Genomic DNA, 22,764 nt, shown 5'->3' with positions numbered 1-22,764 from the left:
CACCGCAGGGCCTGGCCAGCGGTGGGAATAGTAGGGGGCGGTGAGGCCTCCGCGGAAGCACAGCCGGCCACGGGAGGCAGGAGCATGCGGCACGACCGGCGTTGCTTTGGGCAGCTGAAGCAACAAGACCAGAGGTTGAAGAAGCACTACGGCCGTTGGATGGACATCGTACGGTCACTGGAGCTAGAATCGTTCATATTGACTAAGTTGACAAAGCCCTCCGTCCCCATCAACTTTGTTGGACCACAAGTCATCCTCCCACTATGGTGGATCCCAGCTAGCAGGGGGTATTCATTTTTTTGTGCGTAATAAGGAGGAACTTCCTTGCGTGCGAAGATATAGCTGGTGGGTCAGACATGTCAGCAGGGGGAACGTTTTTTCGCGAAATACAGAGGCCCATCCGGTGGGTCCAGCTGTTAGGTCCTCGCAAAAAAGGGGAAAGAAAATCAAAGACTTGGGAAGGCGTACAGAACAAGCTAGTGTACCAGTAAAGAGACGTTGCCGAGTTTTTGAAAAAAGAAAGACGTGCGCCTGTAGCTGGTTCGAATCCAAACCTAGACTATGACTATATATGGTGCTATGCTACTCTGCAAGTAATGAAACTGACATATCCAACGTTCACTTCTCCTCTTCTCTACTTACTTTGCCTAGCATCAGAAGCTCTAGCCGCAGCAACCATGTCCGCTGGCTGCTCGTCCACCTGCTCTTCAGCAGGCAACAACCAGATATTCGCCAAGTCGCAACCCTTACCATCGCCTATGGGTCTCATCACACCCTCGCCAGCACGCGCACCGATTGCTCATCGCAACCCCCTGCCGTTGGTGTGGTGCCACTGCTGCAAATCACGCAGAGTCATCCATCGCGTCTCAACCACAATCCGCAACCCTGGCCGAGTCTTCTACAAATGCCTGAATCATGGGGTAATAATATGTTTAAGTGTTGTTCTGCTGCTTTCAGTTGCTGATTTTTTTAATAGTTTGGTTTATGATCTACCAATTTGATTCGTGCAGAAAAGGGAAGATTCGTGTGATTTGTATTTCTGGGAAGTTGCTGATGTGGGGGAATGCAACTACGCTGATTATTTGGTTAGCCGAGGAATCCCAATACCAGCAGGTTGGGGTGTTGGACAAGTAACTGAAGGAACGACAGAAGAGGAAGATGCAGAGCAGAAGGTTAAAGATGCAGTTCCTCTGATCATGGTCAAGAAACAGCTGCTGAACGGCCTTGACAGCAATGAGGAGATGAAAGAGCTTGTGAAGATAATGGGCAAAATCGATGTGCTCTGTAGGATGATTGTCTCTTTATTTGCAGTGTATGTAGCACTCGTGATGTATTCAGTGGCTACGACATGAGCACTTTGCTGAAACTAGTAATGAATGAAACCTGTGTAGTAGGCTGGGCTAGTGTTTTGAACATCTAATGATTTATATTAACGGAAATCAGGGGGTATCCCCTTTTGCTCATATAAATAAATAAATAGCAGAGGCCCTGTCAGGTCAGCTTTGTTCTCATTTGAAGACGTCGAGCAAATTGTAGTCCAACAGCAAACTATGTCATCAAATTCAAGTTTCACGGCCAAATATGAGTACAACTAAACAACAATGTCAACATGTTTTAGTTGTCATACAATCACCAAACACAAATCAGCATACATAACAAGTGATGTTCTCACAGCAAAATACTAAACAACATGTTCATCAGGTTTCAGATATCATAGCAAACACAATTTCACATAGTAGATAAAAAAATGTCTTCTGACAGGCAAATAAGACAAAAGCAATGTAATCATCATCCGCAGCAACAGCGTCAATATCGTCACCATCTGTATCAGTCTGAATCGTAATTCCCCGCGGTGTCATCTTCTTCTTCGTCCTCAACATCCTCGAACGTTGGCTTCTTCTTGATCAACTCTTGTATGTCCACAGCACGACAGGCAATCTTTTCGCCGGCATCATTGACGTGATGGTTCTCAAAGATATTAGGAACATCTGTGTTATCTTGTACATCAGGAGCAGTGTAAGCATCATCTTGTTGTGCAACTTCATTAAACGAATTCCTCTGCTCAAACCTTTGCAATACTCTCCAGTCATCGCTACGTGCAAATGTGTCTTCCAATAAAAATATATGTGTTGCTTGATTTGCCAAAATAAAAGGCTCATTGGTCTGGTACGCCGCCTTGACATTGATGGATTTGAAATAATCATCAGCTCTGGGTTTTCCGATCCTGGAAAACAGGTTATACCAACGACAGCACAACAGAACCACACACCGATGATCCTCGAAACTGGAGATATACTGCAACTGAACAATGTCTGTTATGTTAGCATACATTTTAGTTGTCTCTTTGTCATACGTATCCGTGCTCATGATGGCACTGTTTTGTGTCTTCCTGCCTTCGTCTCGTGCAAGGGTGTTGTAGCGCACATCTCCAACAACACAAGATTCATAATGTCTTACCCGAGTATCAGGACCCATTGCTAGTGAGTAAAGGGCATCATCAACTGCCTGCCCATCCACCCGCATCTTCTTAACCTGTGGTTAGAAAATAGACAAGCTGATCATCTTATGTACTCAATATATTAAAAAAACTGACAGTGCACTTCAAAAGCTTACATGGTTCTTGAACCATTTCGCAAATCCTGCCATAACCAGTTTGTCAATGTTTCTTGGATTTTGCGGCAGTAACTCCTCTTTGTAGATGCTGCACAACATAGTGATCGCGTCAAACATCTAAATATATAAGAATGTGCTGCAAGTTTAGTAGATTACGATGTATAAGCTGCAGTACAACACTTACTTGATATAAGGTAGTATCTCAGGACAGTTATTCAACACATACCAAACCATTTTGTCAAAATCTTTAGGTTTGTCCTCTTGTCGACTCTTCCCTGTAACTCGAACAGAATAATCGAAAACATTGAGCCCGGGATTGTCTTCACCCACCTCTTTGCTAAGCTGATCAGCTGTTTCAATGTATTTTGAGCAGAATGTCAACGCTTCTCTAGCAATGTAGGCCTCTACAATGGAACCCTCGGGTCTAGCTCTGTTCCTAACATAGCCCTTGAAAGTGCCTAGCCGCCTTTCAATAGGGTACATCCAGCCATACTGTACTGGACCTCTAAGTGGTGCCTCATTAGGTAGATGAACAGCCAAATGCACCATCACATCAAAGAAGGCTGGAGGATATATCTTCTCAAGGTCGCATAGGATAGTTGGTATCTTGTCTCTAAGACGCTCCAAAGCATCTATCCTGATATTCCTACTGCAGAGTTCCCTGAAGAATTGTCCCAACTCTGCAACTGCTCTGTATAAGTCAGGGCGGCCCAATCCTCTAAGGATAACAGGTAAAACCCTTTGAAGTAGGACGTGGCAGTCATGAGTTTTCAACCCTTGTACCTTGTTTCCATCTGCATTGACTCTCCTTTCAGGGTTGGAAGCAAATCCATGTGGGAATCTCACACGTGATAGGACCTCATAGAATTCTTTTCTTTTTACCTTGTCCAAGACGTACACAGCTGGTGCCATATCCCGTGGTTTACCTTCATCTTGCACCTGCAAATCCTGTCTGATACCCAGGTGTGTCAAATCAATCCTAGATTTTAAGGTATCTTTCGTCTTGCCTTCAATATTAATAAGTGTGCCGATAATGTTGTCACATATATTTTTCTCGATGTGCATCACATCAAGATTATGCCGCAGATCCAAATCTTTCCAATACTCCAAGTCCCACAAAGTGGACCTGCGGGTAAACCATAATCTCTCTTCTGCCCTGCCACGCTTCCTTTTCCCGCTACCATTATCAGGATGGTTTCCTGGTGTAATATGCCTGACCTTCTCTAATTCCACTTGCAACTCATCGGTGGTGAGCCTCTTTGGCGCATCACGGTTTTCATGCTTTGCATTGAACACATGTCTTCGGTATTTTCTAGGAAGTGGCTTGTCCTTGGCAAGGAAACGGCGGTGTCCAATGTAACAGATCTTGCTAAGTATTGCGTATGACAGCGGATTCCTGTCACAGCGAACACATGCATTGTAACCATGTGTCATTCGCCCTGACATAGTGCCCAAAGCCGGATAATCATGGATGCACCAAATTATAATAGCACGCAGAAAGAAATCAGCTGGTGGGCTGCTATATAGGTCTCGAGTGAGAACACCCTTCCATAGCTGTTGAAGTTCCTCCACAAGAGGCTCCATGAACAAATCAAAATCTTTTCCAGGACTTTTTGGACCTGGGATGAGCAAGGCCATCATGTAGTTTGATTCTTTGGTGCAGACATTTGGAGGCATGTTGTAAGGGATAACAAGCACTGGCCACATGCTATATGTGGCGCTCTGGTGGCCAAATGGGTTAAATCCATCTGAAGCTAAGCCAAGTCTAATGTTTCTCGGGTCAGCAGCAAACTCTTTGTGTTTATCATTGAAGCTTTTCCACTCACTACCATGAGATGGATGGCTCATTACATTCTGATCTCTGTACTCCTGGTTCCTAGAATGCCACAGTACATCCTCTCTTGTTTCAGCATCATGAAACAACCTCTGCAATCTTGGTGTAATTGGAAAATGTCTCAGAACATTATGAGGAATCCTCTTCACAGCATCGCCATCTTTCCATCTTGATGATTTGCATTTCGGGCATTCACTTAAGTTGGCATAATCCTTCCGGAACAGAACACAATTATTCTTACAAACATGGATCATATCATATCCAATTCCAACTGCACGAAGCAAATTCTTCATTTTACTGTAGGTGTGTGGTGATACGTCTCCAACATATCTATAATTTTTGATTGCTCCATGCTATGTTATCTACTGTTTTGGACAATATTGGGCTTTATTATCCACTTTAATATTATTTTTGGGACTAACCTATTAACCGGAGGCCCAACCCAGATTTGTTGTTTTATGCCTATTTCAGTGTTTCGAGGAAAAGGAATATCAAAGGGAGTCGAAACAGAACAAAATCAACTGGAGAAGTTATTTTTGGAAGGAAACCTACCGGATAGACTTGGACCCTACATCAGAAGATGAAGGAGGTGCTCACGAGGGTAGGGCGCGCCCACCCCCCTGGGGCGCGCCCCCCTGCCTCGTGGCCCACCCTTCAGTCCACCGACGTACTCCTTTCACCCATATATACCTACGTATCGTAAAACTTCCAGAACGGAGATTAGATCGGGAGTTCCGCCGCCGCAAGCCTCTGTAGCCACCAAAAGTCAATCGGGACCCTGTTCCGGCACCCTGCCGGAGGGGGGAACCCTCACCGGTGGCAATCTTCATCATCCCGGTGCTCTCCATGACGAGGAGGGAGTAGTTCACCCTCGGGGCTGAGGGTATGTACCAGTAGCTATGTGTTTGATCTCTCTCTCCCTCATGTTCTTGATTTGGCACGATCTTGATGTATCGCGAACTTTGCTATTATAGTTGGATCTTATGTTTCTTCTCCCCTCTTCTCTCTTGTAATGGATTGAGTTTTCCCTTTGAAGTAATCTTATCGGATTGAGTCTTTAAAGATTTGAGAACACTTGATGTATGTCTTGCCGTGCGTATCTGTCGTGACAATGGGATATCACGTGCCACTTGATGTATGTTTTGGTGATCAACTTGTGGGTTCCGCCCATGAACCTATGCATAGGGGTTGGCACACGTTTTCGTCGTGATTCTCCGGTAGAAACTTTGGGCACTCTTTGAGGTTCTATGTGTTGGTTTGAATAGATGAAGTGAGATTGTGTGATCCATATCGTATAATCATGCCCACGGATACTTGAGGTGACATTGGAGTATCTAGGTGACATTAGGGTTTTGGTTGATTTGTATCTTAAGGTGTTATTCTAGTACGAACTCTAGGGCTGTTTGTGACACTTATAGGAATAGCCCAACAGATTGATTGGAAAGAATAACTTTGAGGTGGTTTCGTACCCTACCATAATCTTTTCGTTTGTTCTCCGCTATTAGTGACTTTGGAGTGACTCTTTGTTGCATTTTGAGGGATAGTTATGTGATCCAAGTATGTTATCATTGTTGAGAGAACTTGCACTAGTGAAAGTATGAACCCTAGGCCTTGTTTCCTATCATTACAATACCGTTTACGCTCACTTTTACCGCTTGTTACCTTGCTGTTTTTATATTTTCAGTTTACAAAAACCTATATATACCATCCATATTGCACTTGTATCACCATCTCTTCGCCGAACTAGTGCACCTATACAATTTACCATTGTATTGGGTGTGTTGGGGACACAAGAGACTCTTTGTTATTTGGTTGCAGTGTTGCTTGAGAGAGACCATCTTCAACCTACGCCTCCCACGGATTGATAAACCTTAGGTCATCCACTTGAGGGAAATTTGCTACTGTCCTACAAACCTCTGCACTTGGAGGCCCAACAACGTCTACAAGGAGAAGGCTGCGTAGTAGACATCAAGCTCTTTTCTGGCGCCGTTGCCGGGGAGGCTAGGTAAGTGAAGGTATATCGTTAGATCTTGCAATTGAATCTTTTTGTTTCTTGTTTTAGCACTAGTTTAGTTTATAAAAGAAAACTACCAAAAAATGGAATTGAGTTTGTCTCATACGCTTCATCTTTTTAATATCTTTCGTGAGTATGATGGGAAGGAAAATTGTGCCAAAGTGCTAGAAGAAGAATGCATTAAATTGTTTGGCACTAAATCTTTGAATGATGAGCATGATTGAAATGTTGTTAGTATGAACTCCTTGAATATCCATGATGCTAATGATACGCAAAGCCACAAGCTTGGGGAAGCTATGTTTGATGAAGATGATATTTTTGTCCCCCAAGCTTTGATGAGAAAATTTACTATGATGAAAGCATGCCTCCTATCTATGATGATTATTGTGATGACACGTATGCTTTAAAGAATAATGATAACCATGAAACTTGTCATCTTGATCTTAATTTTCAATCACATGATAGTTGTTTTGTTGAGTTTACTCCCACTATTATTCATGAGAAGAATTTTTCTTATGTGGAGAGTAATAAAATGTCTATGCTTGTAGATCATGAAAAGAATGCTTTAGGTGCTGTTTATATTGTTGAATTCATTCATGATGCTACTGAAAATTATTATGAGAGAGGATCATATGCTTCTACATATTGCAATAATATCAAGTTTCCTCTCTATGTGCTTAAAATCTTGAAGTTATGCTTGTTTTACCTTCCTATGCAAGTTGATTATTGTTCCCATAAGTTGTTTGCTCACAAAATCCCTATGCATAGGAAGTGGGTTAGACTTAAATGTGCTAGTCATATTCTTCATGATGCTCTCTTTATGTTTCAATTCTTATCTTTTATGTGAGCATCATTGAAATCGTCATGCCTAGCTAGGGGCGTTAAACGATAGCGCTTGTTGGGAGGAAACCCAATTTTATTTTAGTTTATTGCTTATTGGTTCTGTTTATGAATAAATAATCCATCTAGCTTCTTTTTAGATGTGGTTTTGTGTTTTAATTAGTGTTTGTGCCAAGTAGAACCTTTGGGAAGACTTGGGTGAAGTCTTTATGATCATGCTGTAAAAAACAGAAACTTTAGCGCTCACAAGATTAGCTAGAACTTTTTACTGGAGAGTGCTATTTAGTTGATTCTTTTTGAAGATGATTACTAGACAAATTCCTCAGGTCCACCAATTTATTTTAGAATTTTTGGAGTTCCAGAAGTTTGCGTTAGTTACAGATTACTACAGACTGTTCTGTCTTTGACAGATTCTGTTTTTCGTGTGTTGTTTGCTTATTTTGATGAATCTATGGCTAGTAAAATAGTTTATAAACCATAGAGAAGTTGGAATACAGTTGGTTTAACACCAATATAAATAAATAATGAGTTCATTACAGTATCTTGAAGTGGTGTTTTGTTTCCTTTCGCTGACGGAGCTTACGAATTTTCTGTTAAGTTTTGTGTTGTGAAGTTTTCAAGTTTTGGGTAAAGATTTGATGGACTATGGAATAAGGAGTGGCAAGGGCCTAAGCTTGGGGATGCCCAAGGCAACCCAAGGTAATATTCAAGGATAACCAAGCGTCTAAGCTTGGGGATGCCCCGGAAGGCATCCCCTCTTTCGTCTTCGTTCATCGGTAACTTTACTTGGAGCTATATTTTTATTCACCACATGATATGTGTTTTGCTTGGAGCGTCATTTTTTTTCTTTAGCTTTGCTTGCTGTTTGAAGAAAATACCAAGATCTAAAATTATTAAATGAGAGAGTCTTCACATGGTTGCATAATTATACGACTACTCATTGATCTTCACTTATATCTTTCGGAGTAGTTTGTTGTTTGCTCTAGTGCTTCACTTATATCTTTTAGAGCATGGCGGTGGTTTTACTTTGAAGAAATAGATAAACTCTCATGCTTCACTTATATTATTTTGAGAGTCTAGAATAGCATGTTAATTCACTTAATAATCCTAATATGCTAAGCATAAACGATTTGTAAGAATTCTTATGAGTGTGTTGAATACTACGAGAAGTTTGATGTTTGATGATTGTTTTGAGATATGGAGATGGTGATATTGGAGTCATGCTAGTTGAGTAGTTGTGAATTTGAGAAATACTTGTGTTGAAGTTTGTGATTCCCGCAGCATGCACGTATAGTGAACCATTATGTGATGAAATCGGAGCATAATTTATTTATTGATTGTCTTCCTTATGAGTGGCGGTCGGGGACGAGCGATGGTCTTTTCCTACCAATCTATCCCCCTAGGAGCATGCGTGTAATACTTTGCTTTGATAACTTGTAGATTTTTGCAATAAGTATATGAGTTCTTCATGACTAATGTTGAGTCCATGGATTATATGCACTCTTATCCTTCCACCATTGCTAGCCTCTCTAATACCGCGCACCTTTCGCCGGTATCATACACCCACCATATACCTTCCTCAAAACAGCCACCATACCTACCTATCATGGCATTTCCATAGCCATTCCAAGATATATTGCCATACAACTTTCCATTGTTCCGTTTATTATGACACGCTCCCTCATTGTCATATTGCTAGCATGATCATGTAGTTGACATCGTATTTGTGGCAAATCCACCGTTCATAATTCTTTCATACATGTCACTCTTGATTCATTGCATATCCCGGTACACCGCCGGAGGCATTCATATAGAGTCATATTTTGTTCTAAGTATCGAGTTGTAATTCTTGAGATGTAAGTAAATAAAAGTGTGATGATCATCATTATTAGAGCATTGTCCCAGTGAGGAAAGGATGATGGAGACTATGATTCCCCCACAAGTCGGGATGAGACTCTGGACGAAAAATAAATAAATAAAAAGAAAAAAAGAGACAAAAAAAGGGAGAAAGGCCCAAATAAAAAAAATAAAAAAATGAGAGAAAAAGAGAGAAGGGACAATGCTACTATCCTTTTACCACACTTGTGCTTCAAATTAGCACCATGATCCTTATGATAGAGAGTCTCCTATGATATCACTTTCATATACTAGTGGGAATTTTACATTATAGAACTTGGCTTGTATATTCCAATGATGGGCTTCCTCAAATTGCCCTAGGTCTTCGTGAGCAAGCGAGTTGGATACACACCCACTTAGTTTCTTTTGTTGAGCTTTCATATGCTTATAGCTCTAGTGCATCCGTTGCATGGCAATCCCTACTCACTTACATTGATATCTATTGATGGGCATCTCCATAGCCCGTTGATACGCCTAGTTGATGTGAGACTATCTTCCCCTCTTTTTTGTCTTCTCCACAACCACCATTCTATTCCATATATAGTGCTATGTCCATGGCTCACGCTCATGTATTGCGTGAGGATCGAAAAAGTTTTGAAAATGCTAAAGTATGAAACAATTGCTTGGCTTGTCATTGGGGTTGTGCGTGATTTACATACTTCGTGTGGTGAAGATAGAGCATAGCCAGACTATATGATTTTGTAGGGATAACTTTCTTTGGCCATGTTATTTTGAGAAGACATAATTGCTTTGTTAGTATGCTTGAAGTATTATTATTTTTATGTCAATATGAACTTTTGTCTTGAATCTTTCGGATCTGAATATTCATATCACAAGTAAGAAGAATTACATTGAAATTATGCCTACTAGCATTCCACATCAAAAATTCTTATTTATCATTTACCTACTCGAGGACGAGAAGGAATTAAGCTTGGGGATGCTTGATACGTCTCCAACGTATCTATAATTTTTGATTGCTCCATGCTATGCTATCTACTGTTTAGGGCAATATTGGACTTTATTATCCACTTTTATATTATTTTTGGGACTAACCTATTAACTGGAGGCTCAGCCCAGATTTGCTGTTTTATGCCTATTTCAGTGTTTCGAGGAAAAGGAATATCAAACGGAGTCGAAACGGAAAGAAATCAACTGGAGAAGTTATTTTTGGAAGAAAACCTACCGGATAGACTTGGACCCTACGTCAGAAGATGAAGGAGGTGCTCACGAGGGTAGGGGCGCGCCCACCCCCCTGGGGCGCGCCCCCTGCCTCGTGGCCCCCCCTTCAGTCCCTCGACGTACTCCTTTCACCCATATATACCTACATATCGTAAAACTTCCAGAACGGTGATTAGATCAGGAGTTCCGCCGCCGCAAGCCTCTATAGCCACCAAAAGTCAATCGGGACCCTGTTCCGGCACCCTGCCGGAGGGGGGAACCCTCACCGGTGGCAATCTTCATCATCCCGGCGCTCTCCATGATGAGGAGGGAGTAGTTCACCCTCGGGGCTGTGGGTATGTACCAGTAGCTATGTATTTGATCTCTCTCTCTCGTGTTCTTGATTTGGCACGATCTTGATGTATCGCGAGCTTTACTATTATAGTTGGATCTTATGTTTCTTCTCCCCCTCTTTTCTCTTGTAATGGATTGAGTTTTCCCTTTGAAGTAATCTTATCGGATTGAGTCTTTAAAGATTTGAGAACACTTGATGTATGTCTTGCCGTGCGTATCTGTGGTGAAAATGGGATATCACGTACCACTTGATGTATGTTTTGGTGATCAACTTGCGGGTTCCGCCCATGAACCTATGCATAGGGGTTAGCACACGTTTTCGTCGTGATTCTCCGGTAGAAACTTTGGGCACTCCTTGAAGTTCTATGTGTTGGTTTGAATAGATGAATTGAGATTATGTGATGCATATCGTATAATCATGCCCACGAATACTTGAGGTGACATTGGAGTATCTAGGTGACATTAGGGTTTTGGTTGATTTGTATCTTAAGGTTTTATTCTAGTACGAACTCTAGGGCTGTTTGTGACACTTATAGGAATAGCCCAACGGATTGATTGGAAAGAATAACTTTGAGGTGGTTTCGTACCCTACCATAATCTTTTCGTTTGTTCTCCGCTATTAGTGACTTTGGAGTGACTCTTTGTTGCATGTTGAGGGATAGTTATGTGATCCAAGTATGTTATCATTGTTGAGAGAACTTGCACTAGTGAAAGTATGAACCCTAGGCCTTGTTTCCTATCATTGCAATACCGTTTACGCTCACTTTTACCGCTTGTTACGTTGTTGTTTTTATATTTTTCAGTTTACAAAAACCTATATCTACCATCCATATTGCACTTGTATCACCATCCCTTCGCCAAACTAGTGCACCTATATAATTTACCATTGTATTGGGTGTGTTGGGGACACAAGAGACTCTTTGTTATTTGGTTGCAGGGTTGCTTGAGAGAGACCATCTTCAACCTACGCCTCCCACGGATTGATAAACCTTAAGTCATCCACTTGAGGGAAACTTGCTAATGTCCTACAAACCTCTGCACTTGGAGGCCCAGCAAAGTCTACAAGGAGAAGGTTGTGTAGTAGACATCATGTGGCAACTCAGACGCATCTGGGAAAGATTCGCGGAAAGCAGCCAACATCGCATCGAATGATTTGTTGGTCATCCGCTCAGATGTCTTCACCTGAAGAAAGGTGACCATAGCTGAGAATACTGACAGCTTATTTCCTGGGGTGACAGCAATGTTGCATTGTTCCAACATGCGGGCCCACCGTTTTCCTTCTGTAGGTGAAAGTTCACAGAATGCACGAGCATTTCATAGCATTGTTTCAATGTTGGCCAAACTCACTGGCTCCGCCACCACCACCTCCTCCTCCTCTTCCACCTGAGCATCAGGCAGATCAAGATGGTGATATGTTGCTTCCACGTAGTCAATAACATTGACGTTCACAGCTTCACCATGATGAACCCACCTAGTATATGTGACTGACATCCCATACAAGTGTAGATGATTTTGCACAGTTGACTGGGGTCTTGTAACTGAATTCATACAACTGCTACACGGGCAGAGCACATCTAATTTCGGACCACCATACTTAGCTCTGATAAAGTTCATGAAGTTTTCAACCCCCTCGACATATGCAGCGGAGAATCTTCGAGCAGAAGTTATCCAAGTCCTGTCCATCTGCTAGACATACAAATTAGTTCTTATACTAGATATTACAGGAAAAACATATATGCTTTTTTATGAAGTCCAAAAAAAATACCTAGGTCGATGTCTAAAGCTATGGCAAGATATTTGGACGAGCAGATCTAAGTAACGAAATATATCTAAAGCTAATTCAGCAAACAGATTTGAGTGCCAAATTATGGCAGGCTGTTTCAGCAGTCAATGAGGCCGAGCACACAGCCATCGAACTATCGAAGGCCATCGCAGCAACAAAGATCGAGTATAAAACGGTGTTGAGCTATTTCACCTAACAGATTGGCTACTAGACCATGGCAATCTACGTCACAATAAATATATGGCAGGATACTTTAGCAACTAATCGGCCTTGGCATGCCATCTCAGCTAAGTAGATTGAGTGCAGAACAGGGCAAGGAAGCTTCTTAAGTAGAGCATATTGACAGTAAACTACTTCGGCAAATAGTGAGATTAACAGTGTCTATCAGCTAACATTCAGCGCTACACCGACATGAACGGGGCCTCAGTCTAGAATGTGCGTACCGTGGGAGAAGCTGACCGCCGTGCGTCTCCACACGAACGTCGCCAGCGGTGGCGGCGCTGACCGCCGTGCGCCTCCACAAGAACGTAGCTAGAGGTGGCGGCTCGGCTAGAGGACGGCAGTCTACGAGAGCGTATTGTGGGAGCGAGAGGATCGCCGAACCGCGGCGCCGACGTATCGGCGCGGCGGGGAGGGCGGCTTTGGCGGAGCGAATGGACTGGAGGGGGACAGCGGGAGGGGGGTTTGGGGAATATTATTGGCTGGTTGGCCGAAGGGCGGTTGAATCGGATTTGGGGGGAATTTTTGGGTGTGGGGGGGGGAGGATTTTCGCGCTGTGGGTGGGGGGAGTTTGGCGCATGGTCGGTTTCTCCAAGTGCAGTCCCACGTGTCAGTGAAGAGGCAAGCCGAAGCGCGATCCATCGATAGTACTACTAGTAATCCGGTAATCCCGACTAAAACGGCGCGGCCGGGTATTTTCCCGCGCGATATGCTGGGAGGTTGGCTTAGTTGGGTTTTTTAGGACGAGTAATGCTACACCTACTTAATCCTAGTTACGTAATTAACGTAATGTGAAACGTGTGAGCTCTTGATTGTAGATTGGGGGGAGGGAGGGGCCCACCACCATGAAAATCAGGGGAGGAGAGAGAGAGGCAATTTACGTTAACCCTTTCGTAGGTTCCCGTAGATGTAGAAAGATGTGTCCGATCCTGCAATATAGGCCGTCCGATCTATATCTAATGGATAGGAAGGAAACTATGACAATTTACCCGCACTCCTCTCCACATTTGCAGATAAGGCTTTCCCTCGTTCATCCTTTTCTCCCACAAGATCTTGATCTTCCGTGCAACGCACGGGCATCTTGCTAGTACTCCTACAATATGTATATTATTGTGAAAGTTCGTATACACCGGCCGAGATTAATGCAAACACGACAGATTTTCATTACATTTCGAACTTTTATAGGACAAAAAAATAAAAGAAACCCGACCATAAACCTATTCTATGGCGGCGACCGACGTCCTCCATATGTGATCTCCATGTACGGGGGCGCGGTTCAAGACCCGTGAAGTGAAGGTGCGGTCTCCGGCGAGGAAAAGTAGAACACGGGAGATGGACCGGCCAGTTGGCACACCATGCCCTGCCGCCTCCCATGCCCTACTCATCCTCGGAGGAGTCCCTGACCTCGGCAGTGTCGGACGTTGGACGGCGGCAAGTAGGACGCGTGGCTGACGGTGCTCCCATCGTCGACCGCCAGCGTGGCCATCGATTGTGCGGCGACTTGAGAGAGGGTGGCGACCTCGAGTTCCATCCCCGAAGACAAGCTCTCCTGCAGAGCGTTCACGCTTGTGGTCATGGCGGATGTGGTTCCAAGTGGAGGACAATGCGCTATGGTGTGGAGGTTAGCTGGGCGTTGCCGCTTTAAGTAGCGCATTCCGGTGAGGCCAAGCGTCTGGGTGCGTCATTAAGTCGCCGGAGTTGTTCCTTGGGCACCGAGCCCCTTAATGACGACATACAAACGGACGGCATGAATGCGGGTAGCTGGCGCCGGCTGGGAACGCACCGCGCGACGGCGCGAGGGACGAGGGTTTTGGTGTGCCAGGGTAGTCAGCTGCGGTCGTGGCAACGTTGGAGATGCCCTTTGCTCACATGCGATCCCCGCATGTCATTGAAAAAGCAAGATGACCCAGCATGGTCTCAGGTCCAGAGGATGCAGTTGGCCGTGCTACACCACTCCGCGGATGCGTCGCGGCGCCCCGTGCATCCTCGACGAGCCGGGTGTTGGGGTGTGTTTGGATTGTGGCCAAAGTGCACCTTGCCAAAATTTTGGTCATGACCAAAAGATTGGTCTTTGTTTGGATGGTTGCCATTTTTTTGGCATGCCAATGAACTCTAGCCAACTCTAGTTCATTTTTCTTGCCAATGTCGGCCAAATCATGGGCAACCAATACCTCAACCAAAATTTTGGTCATGACCAAAAGATTGGTCTTTGTTTGGATGGTTGCCATTTTTTGGCATGCCAATGAACTCTAGCCAACTCTAGTTCATTTTTCTTGCCAATGTCGGCCAAATCATGGGCAACCAATACCTCAACCAAAATTTTGGTCATGACCCAAAGATTGGTCTTTGTTTGGATGGTTGCCATTTCTTTGGCATGCCAATGAACTCTAGCCAACTCAAGTTCATTTTTCTTGCCAATGTCGGCCAAATCATGGGCAACCAATACCTCAACCAAAATTTTGGCTACCCAATGCTTTGATGGGGCAACCCTGGGCACAAACCAAACATACCATTGGTCGTGCCACAGCACTAACGCCACCCTCGGCAAACTGAAACCGGCCGTGTCTAGTGACGATATGAGCGTGTCGCTCACCGCGGTCGTCGTGTCCAGAGGCGGTGCTGGAGCTGCGCCCCGTTGTTGGCCCCAACGACCCACATGAACGGTTGTCGGTGGCGAGGAGGTCGTGCGCCAGCTCCTCCATTGGACTAGTCTGCGCTACGTCGTCCCGACGGGTGTGCCCCACATGTTTGTTTCCCTGTTTTCTCGGCCATATTCGAGCGTCGGTGCTCCGCGTTGCCCATTAGGCCTTTCACTATGTAGGCCAAGCGAGACAACTTATTGTTTATTTGAGCCGTTCAAGTATAATCATGTGGCATTTTCTTATTTCTCATTCCTCTCCAACCCTCTTCTCCATCGATCATGTCGCCCTCCAGTCGAGTCCATCCTCCCGCATGCCTCATTTCAACATTTCGTCGAGTATCATTTGCATGTATCCACCCTAGTCCTCTTTCAATAGATCTCCGGGCCCCGAGATGAAATCGAGAGGGAACGAGTGGGGGCACGTGATACCTAAGGCGGATTCAAAATTTTGAACCGGTGATCATAGCATCCGCAAATCATATATAAAGGGTATTCAATGTTCGTTTCGTTTTTAAAGAGTAGTTTATATATAAGTTTTATGTGTAGTCAAAGTATATCTACTTTGATAAAAAAGGTATCAACATTCAACAACGCCCAATCAATATTGTTAGATTCGTACGTACTCCTAGATTTGTACTCGAGATGGTTTCCAATTTGACTATTGACAAGATTAATAGTACATGAGATGTATAATGTGAAAATTATATCATTGGAAACTCCTTTCACATACGAATTTGACCGTATGCTTTGGGTAAGTTGCATGTCGTATATTATTACTCTAACATTTGGTCAAAGTTAGCCTCGAAAAGCGCATTAGACCCTGTATGCTTTGTGTAAGTTGCATGTCATATATTATTACTCTAACATTTGTGTAAGTTGCATGTCATATATTATTACTCTAACATTTGGTCAAAGTAGTATAGTGGAAGTGGATCCTCTGACGTAGGTATCCCTGCCTTACCCTCCCTTTCGGTCACTTACTGGCGGACCTCATGCTTGCTAGGCCCCGCATGTCAGTTACTCAATGGGTTCGGCCACGTCAGGGGATCCTCATCCATAGTAATACTCCCTTTGTTTTTATTTACTCCGCATAAAACGGAGGGAGTGGTGGTATAATAAATGACGCGGGCGGGGGAGGGGGAGGGACGTCGGTTTGCTCTCAACTACGGTCCCACAAGTGAGCAAAAACGCAAGACAAAGCGCATTCCATTCGGTGAGTGACCTGGAGGGTCCAGCGTGCCAGGTTGCAAAGCGAACGCGACAAGAGCGATGTACAGTCAAAACCGATTGACCGGTCGTCACCGGAACCACTATTCACACCAGAACCTTCGCTGCTCGGCCTATGCCAGCCACTGCCCTAAAACCACACCAAATCTCCAGCCCATTCCCCCACCTTTCGATCCCCTAGCCCGCATCAAGCGTCCCCTAATTCGCCGGAAAGCCATGGTGCGCCGCAAGATCACTTACTACAAGATGCTGACGCCGGAGTGCCGCGCAGAAATCGCGGCGGCGGTCGGCGCCACAGACCTCCGTTCCCAAGCTCCCTTTGCGGCGGGCCAATCCCCGAGTTCTCTGGAGCCAAGCTACGAGGAGGAGGAAGCCGATCCAATGTTCATGGCGGAGGTCGCGGTGCAGAAGGCCCCCGATGGGTATGAGACGATGGACGTCGACTTTGTGCCGGCGTCCGAGTCCCGCATGGTGCAGGCAGACCAGCTGTCACACCCTAGCTAGTTCAAGCATTAGAGTGTGCATCATGTTTAATTTTCTCTTAAATTTGAAATGGGGATGACAGAACCCCCAGCACCCCCCTTGAACAACTAGGGTTTACTAAATAACTTTTTCAATGAACCTGAAATGCCCTTCTAAAAAGCCCACCCTTTTTGTTTTGGGTTAAAACCTTTGACAAAAATGGTGCACATTTTTCTAGGACATCTAAGTTCATTGGATTAATCCTTATGGTATTTGCATTTGGGCATTTAAATGCTATAAAATATTTTAAATGCCCAAATAATCATAAACTAAAATGTTTGTTGTTGGATATATTCTAAGCAGTAGCCATGATTAATTTTACGATTTATGGAAATGCCCTGGCATTTTTAATAAAGCCCTGAAGCTACAAAAATAATAGAATAAATAAGAAAAACAGAAAAGAGAGAGAGAGAGAGAGAGAGAGAGAGAGAGAAACTTACCAGGCACAGCCCAGCTAACTCACCAGCCGGCCCACCTGGCGGCCCAGCACTGTGCTGGCCCGCGCCAGCCAGCTGCTTCTTCCCCGCCAGGCAGGCAGGGAGGTGACGCCGGCGTGCCCGAGCTCGCCACGGCGTCACCTGCTTGCCGCCCGCGCCCCTGGACGCCTGGATGCCTCCACGTCGCACCCCGAAGCCCCCGGACACGCCATTCCCCCTGTCTCTCTCCCTCGCCGTTCCCCACCATGGCTGACGCTCTTGTCGCCGCACCGTCGTTGTAGCCGCGCCCTCCGTCGTCCTCGCGCCGCGTCATCATGTCCACGAGCTCCACCGTCGTCGATTACATCGAGTGGGTCGAGCTCCGAGCGCTCGCTCGCCCCGGAGACGCTGCACCGAGCTCGCCCTCAACTCCGGCCACCGGAGATCTCTTTCGCCGCCCCCGCCGCATCAGCTCATCCCCGACCTCTCCGACTGCCTCGACGAGACCCCCGTGAGCTCAGCCACCTCCCCACCCTCTCCATTCTCTCTCTCGAGCCCCGTAGCGACTGCACGTAGCTCACCCGCACGCACCGCCACGGAGCTCGTCGCCGACGAGGCTCGTGCCACCCAATGGCCACGCCACCCTGTCCACTAGTCCTACCGCACCTCCAGGAGCTCAACGCACAAATCCAGGCGCCTCCCCCTGCCCCCTAGCAACTAGCTCGACCTCACCCGAGCTCCGGCCGCCGCCAAACTCGTCGCCGGCGATGTTTCCGGCCACCCCAGCTCCACCCACTGCCACCACTCGACGCGGTTTCCTCCCCGCATCACGTAGATAGTCTCCACCGTCCTTTTGGTCGCCAGAGTGCAAATCCCGCGTTGCTCCGCCGCGTTTGGCCTCACAGGCGGCTAGACGCCGGCGAGTTGACCCTGTTTGACCCTGTCTGGGCCCAGGTTGACCCCTCCCCCTGAGTCTATGACAGGTGGGGCCGGTCTGCTAATTAGTTTAGGATTAGTTTTAACTAATTTTAATTAGTTTAGTCACTGACATGTGGGCCCAGGCCCCACTGACAGCTAATTAGTGTTAATTTAATTCTGTTAATTAGCTGAGTCACTGACAGACAGGGCCCACCAGTCAGGTTTGACCTGGCCGACCCAGTTGACCCGCTGACGTCACACCTATGTCATGCTGACGCATTGATTCAATTACTGTATTTATTCTTTAATAGGAAATTCCAGAAAATAGCCAAAACTTCTAAAAATCATAGAAAATCAACCATAGCTCCAAATGCAAAGATTTATATATGAAAAATGATCAGAAAAATTCAATCTATCCATCTGTAATGGTTTCATGCGTGACAAAACAAGTTAAATTTGTTGTTTAGGCAGAATAAGGTAATGCACTAATAAGGCCATGTTAGATGAGCTAACATTGGAATCTTTGATTCAAATGAGTTCATTCCATCCTGTTTTAGCTTGCATTAGGCCAAGACACATTCATTTTGCCATGTCATAGCATGCATCATATTATTGCATATTGTCATGTGTTGATCGTGTTCGGTGTGTCTTTCGTGGTAGGTTCTGCCTCCGAGGATAACCCCGAGTATCCGTCTGAAGGGTAGTACCCTACTACCACTACAACAGGCAAGCAGCCCATTGATCATTTCGATACAAACCCATGTTCTCGCTTCTGCTCTTGTTTACTGCATTAAGACAACGCGATTCAAACTGCTGTGTGCTACGGTAGTTGAACCCTTATCCTCTGCATGACCTGTCATTGCCACAGTAACTAGATGAAACCCACTAGCATGTGTAGGAGTTGATTGAGCCATGTATGTGATTCCTACCTTGCTATGCCTGCTATGCTTAGAGTTGCGTCAGGTCTGGTTCATCTGGGTGATGGGCTAGAGTGAAAGGATTATGTCGGTAATGTGAGGGATGTGTTGAACATGAATTGGTAAAGGTATCGATGTGAGGCCATGTAGGAGTACATGGTGGGTTGTTTCATTGAGACCGTCCCTAAGAACTGAGATCTTTATGTGTGATTTTCAGAATCAGCTACTACCATGCATTGGGATCCTTAATTGACCCTCTCGGCTTCTTAATCACCCTAGTACTCTGTCCAGGAGTTGCAAATAGTTTCTGGTGTTTGTAGGTTATGTGTTGGCGGCCGTGCGTAGCGCTGACCCTAAGGGTGGGCTATGTTGCGGTAGATACACCGTGGCCGGGTATGCTGGGCGCCCGTTTGGCGTCTCAGGACCCTGTTCACATCGTTCGGGGCCGTATGTGGAAACCTCGGCCGGACTCCCTGCAGATGGAACCTGGATAGGCGATGAACCTGGACTAGAGACTTGAGTGTTTAGGTAGGCCGTGGCCGACACCCTCGTTGGGCTTCCGCTTGAAGGTTGCCGAGTACATGTCGTGTAAACGGCGGTAAGTGGTGAAAGCGTGTATGAAGAAGTACACCCCTGCAGGGTATAAACTATTCGAATAGCCGCGTCCGCGGTAAAGGACTACTTGGTTGCCTATACAGTTCATAGACAAGTTAATGGTTACTACCAAAAGACTCAAGATAAGTGTGATTACCAAGGATGGCCCTCTCGTATGATGACGAGGGAGGATCCCCGGTGGAGTATTGTGTTGGTGAGTAGTGGACTCGTGTGCGAAAACTATTTTACTAGTGGAGTTCCGTAGGATAGCCTAGCCAAGAGTCAAAGCTGGCTTGCTGCAATAACCCCACCACCTTCTTGAGAATGAGCATGTATAGTAGGTTCTGTTGTAAGACTTGCTCAGTACCTTTGTACTCATGTTTGCTTAATTACTATTTTCAGACGACAACACCGCCCCCTCCGATGGGTTCTATGTAGACCTTGATGTCGACGAGTGACTAGCCACCCAGGTGGTGATCCTGGCCATGGAGGGCCCTATGTAGATAGACAGGCTTCGGAAGTCTTCTTGCTTTCTAGTGTCTGTACTCAGACTATTTTCTTCCGCTTGTGCTTGTATGCTTGTATGACTTGAGTGTCGGGTCATGTGACCCCTACCTGTATGAACTTGTTATGTATGGCTCTCTGGAGCCTTTAAATAAAGTACTTGAGTTGTAGAGTTTTGTTGTGATGCCATGTTGTATGTACTCATATCGGGCATATTGTGTGTATGATTGAAATGCTTGGTATGAGTGGGATCCGACAATCTAGTTGTTTATCCTTTGGCAGCCTTTCTTATGGGGAAATGTAGTCTAGTGTTCCTCGAGCCATAGTAGTCCGCTACAGCCCGGTTCACCGGAGTCCTGCTAGCCCAGCACTACTGCTCAGGACACTTGACTGGTCGGCATGTGTTTCCCTTCGTTCCTATGTCTGTCCCTTCGGGGAAATGTCACGCGGTGACATCCGGAGTCCTGCCTAGCCTGCTACAGCCCCGGTTTCCCGGAGTCCTGTTAGCCCAGTGCTACAGCCCAGATTCACTCGCTGATGACCGACATGCTCGATGTGATTCATGTATGCCTGTCTCCATGGGTCTGTGCCGCTTTGGGTTCACGACTAGCCATGTCGGCCCGGGTTCTCTGTCATATGGATGCTAGCGACACTATCATATACGTGAGCCAAAAGGCGCAAATGGTCCCGGGCCATGGTAAGGCGACACCCGTGGGATACCGTGCGTGAGGCCGCAATGTGATATGAGGTGTTACCGGCTAGATCGATGTGACTTGGAATCGGGGTCCTAACAGCGTTGGTATCAGAGCCGGACTGCCTGTAGGTTCGTTGAGCCAAACTGGTCGATGTCGAGTCTAGAAATGCTTTAGTTATATGTAGGGGAATTGATTGTGGGAGGGAACGTAAGGCTCTTTTACTCCTTTACCTTATGCCCTCTGATCTGAGTCATTCTCTTCTTATTCAACGTGGGTTAAGGACTAGGCTCTCTCCTTCTATCAGGTTCACGTATTACTAATCCGTAGTAGCTTATAGGATTGTTGTTACAAGCCTCAGTACAGTTTCTACTACCTTTTGTATGTTGCCAGTTGAATCAGAACCTTGATATGATGTTGTTGAGTGGTATTGCAAACTGTTGTGGATGTCTCAAATCTTTTTCTGAGCATTTACAGCTGTTATGCTGTCCAATTTTCCCTAGAAATTCTAATGTCTTTGCATTGTGGTTGTGCTTTCAGATGGCCAACCGTGCTCAAAACCAAGTGGTTCGCCTGACCCGGTGCCTCGACGTGCCCGGTCATACTGCTATTTTAGTCCGGGTAATGATCGAGACGGGTTACCGTTGGTATCCCGAGTACACTGTCGAAGAGCAGTTCCGAGACTTTAATCAAAGCCAATATTTCTGCACTGTCAGGATATTTCCTTCTTATCCTGGATCTACCGAGCCCCTCCACTATTCCTATGGACTCGGGGTTACTGTTGAGATGGTTGTGCAGGATGCTGCCTATTCCATGATGACCATCATGCGAGTCCGGACTGGCCTGCTTCGCAACACCGACTTCCGTTGCATGCCAGCTTCACTTCCGGGAGCGCAAGGGTATCTTCAGGCTATCTATGCTGACTCCACTCAGGAGGACTCATTAACTCGTACCACTGCCGAGATGCTCGAGGATAAAGACCGAGAGAATCGGGCCTTGAGGCTGGAGATTTTCAACACCTGTGCTGATAATTGGGCCACATTGACTCGGTTTGCACCTGCGGTGCAAGCTGGATGTATGGATACAAGGGATCTGTATCCTGTGAGATCTGCTCTGCCAGACATGGTGGATTGGCGTGATGTGGGAGGCATCACCCCTCCCCGTGGTCCCCGCAGGCCACCATTTGTTGGTCCAAGACCTCATCCTAGTCCCTTTGGTCCACAAGCTCCTCAGGACCGTCTGTTCCTGGATGATCACGTTGAACTTCCAGGCTATGGAGGTGACTTCTATGAGGACTACTACGGAGCTGTCTGAGTTAGTAGTAGTACCACTAGTATTGTAATAGTTGTATCTTCACTGTCCTGCGTGACTTGTGGAATATGAATTTGTGTGTAATCAATTCCGGAGGTGTAGACAAATAATGTATAGGATCTTGGAATGCCTCCGATGATATGTAACGTCTTTCATCATAGTTGTAATGTAGCCCGGGCTTGTACTAAACTATGTATGGTGTGTATGACCGTTGGTATATATATGGCAGTTTTATATTACCATGACATACGAATGGACATCTCTGCATTCCGTGTTATCCATTACATTCTGCACTTCCTTGCTAAGTTTGA

Source organism: Triticum urartu, chromosome 1A (assembly GCF_056163025.1).
Source record: "Triticum urartu cultivar PI428250 chromosome 1A, HENAU_Tu73, whole genome shotgun sequence".
Classification (NCBI taxonomy): Eukaryota; Viridiplantae; Streptophyta; class Magnoliopsida; order Poales; family Poaceae; genus Triticum; species Triticum urartu.
The sequence above is the reverse complement of the archived record's forward strand: the minus strand, read 5'-3'. Positions refer to the sequence as shown.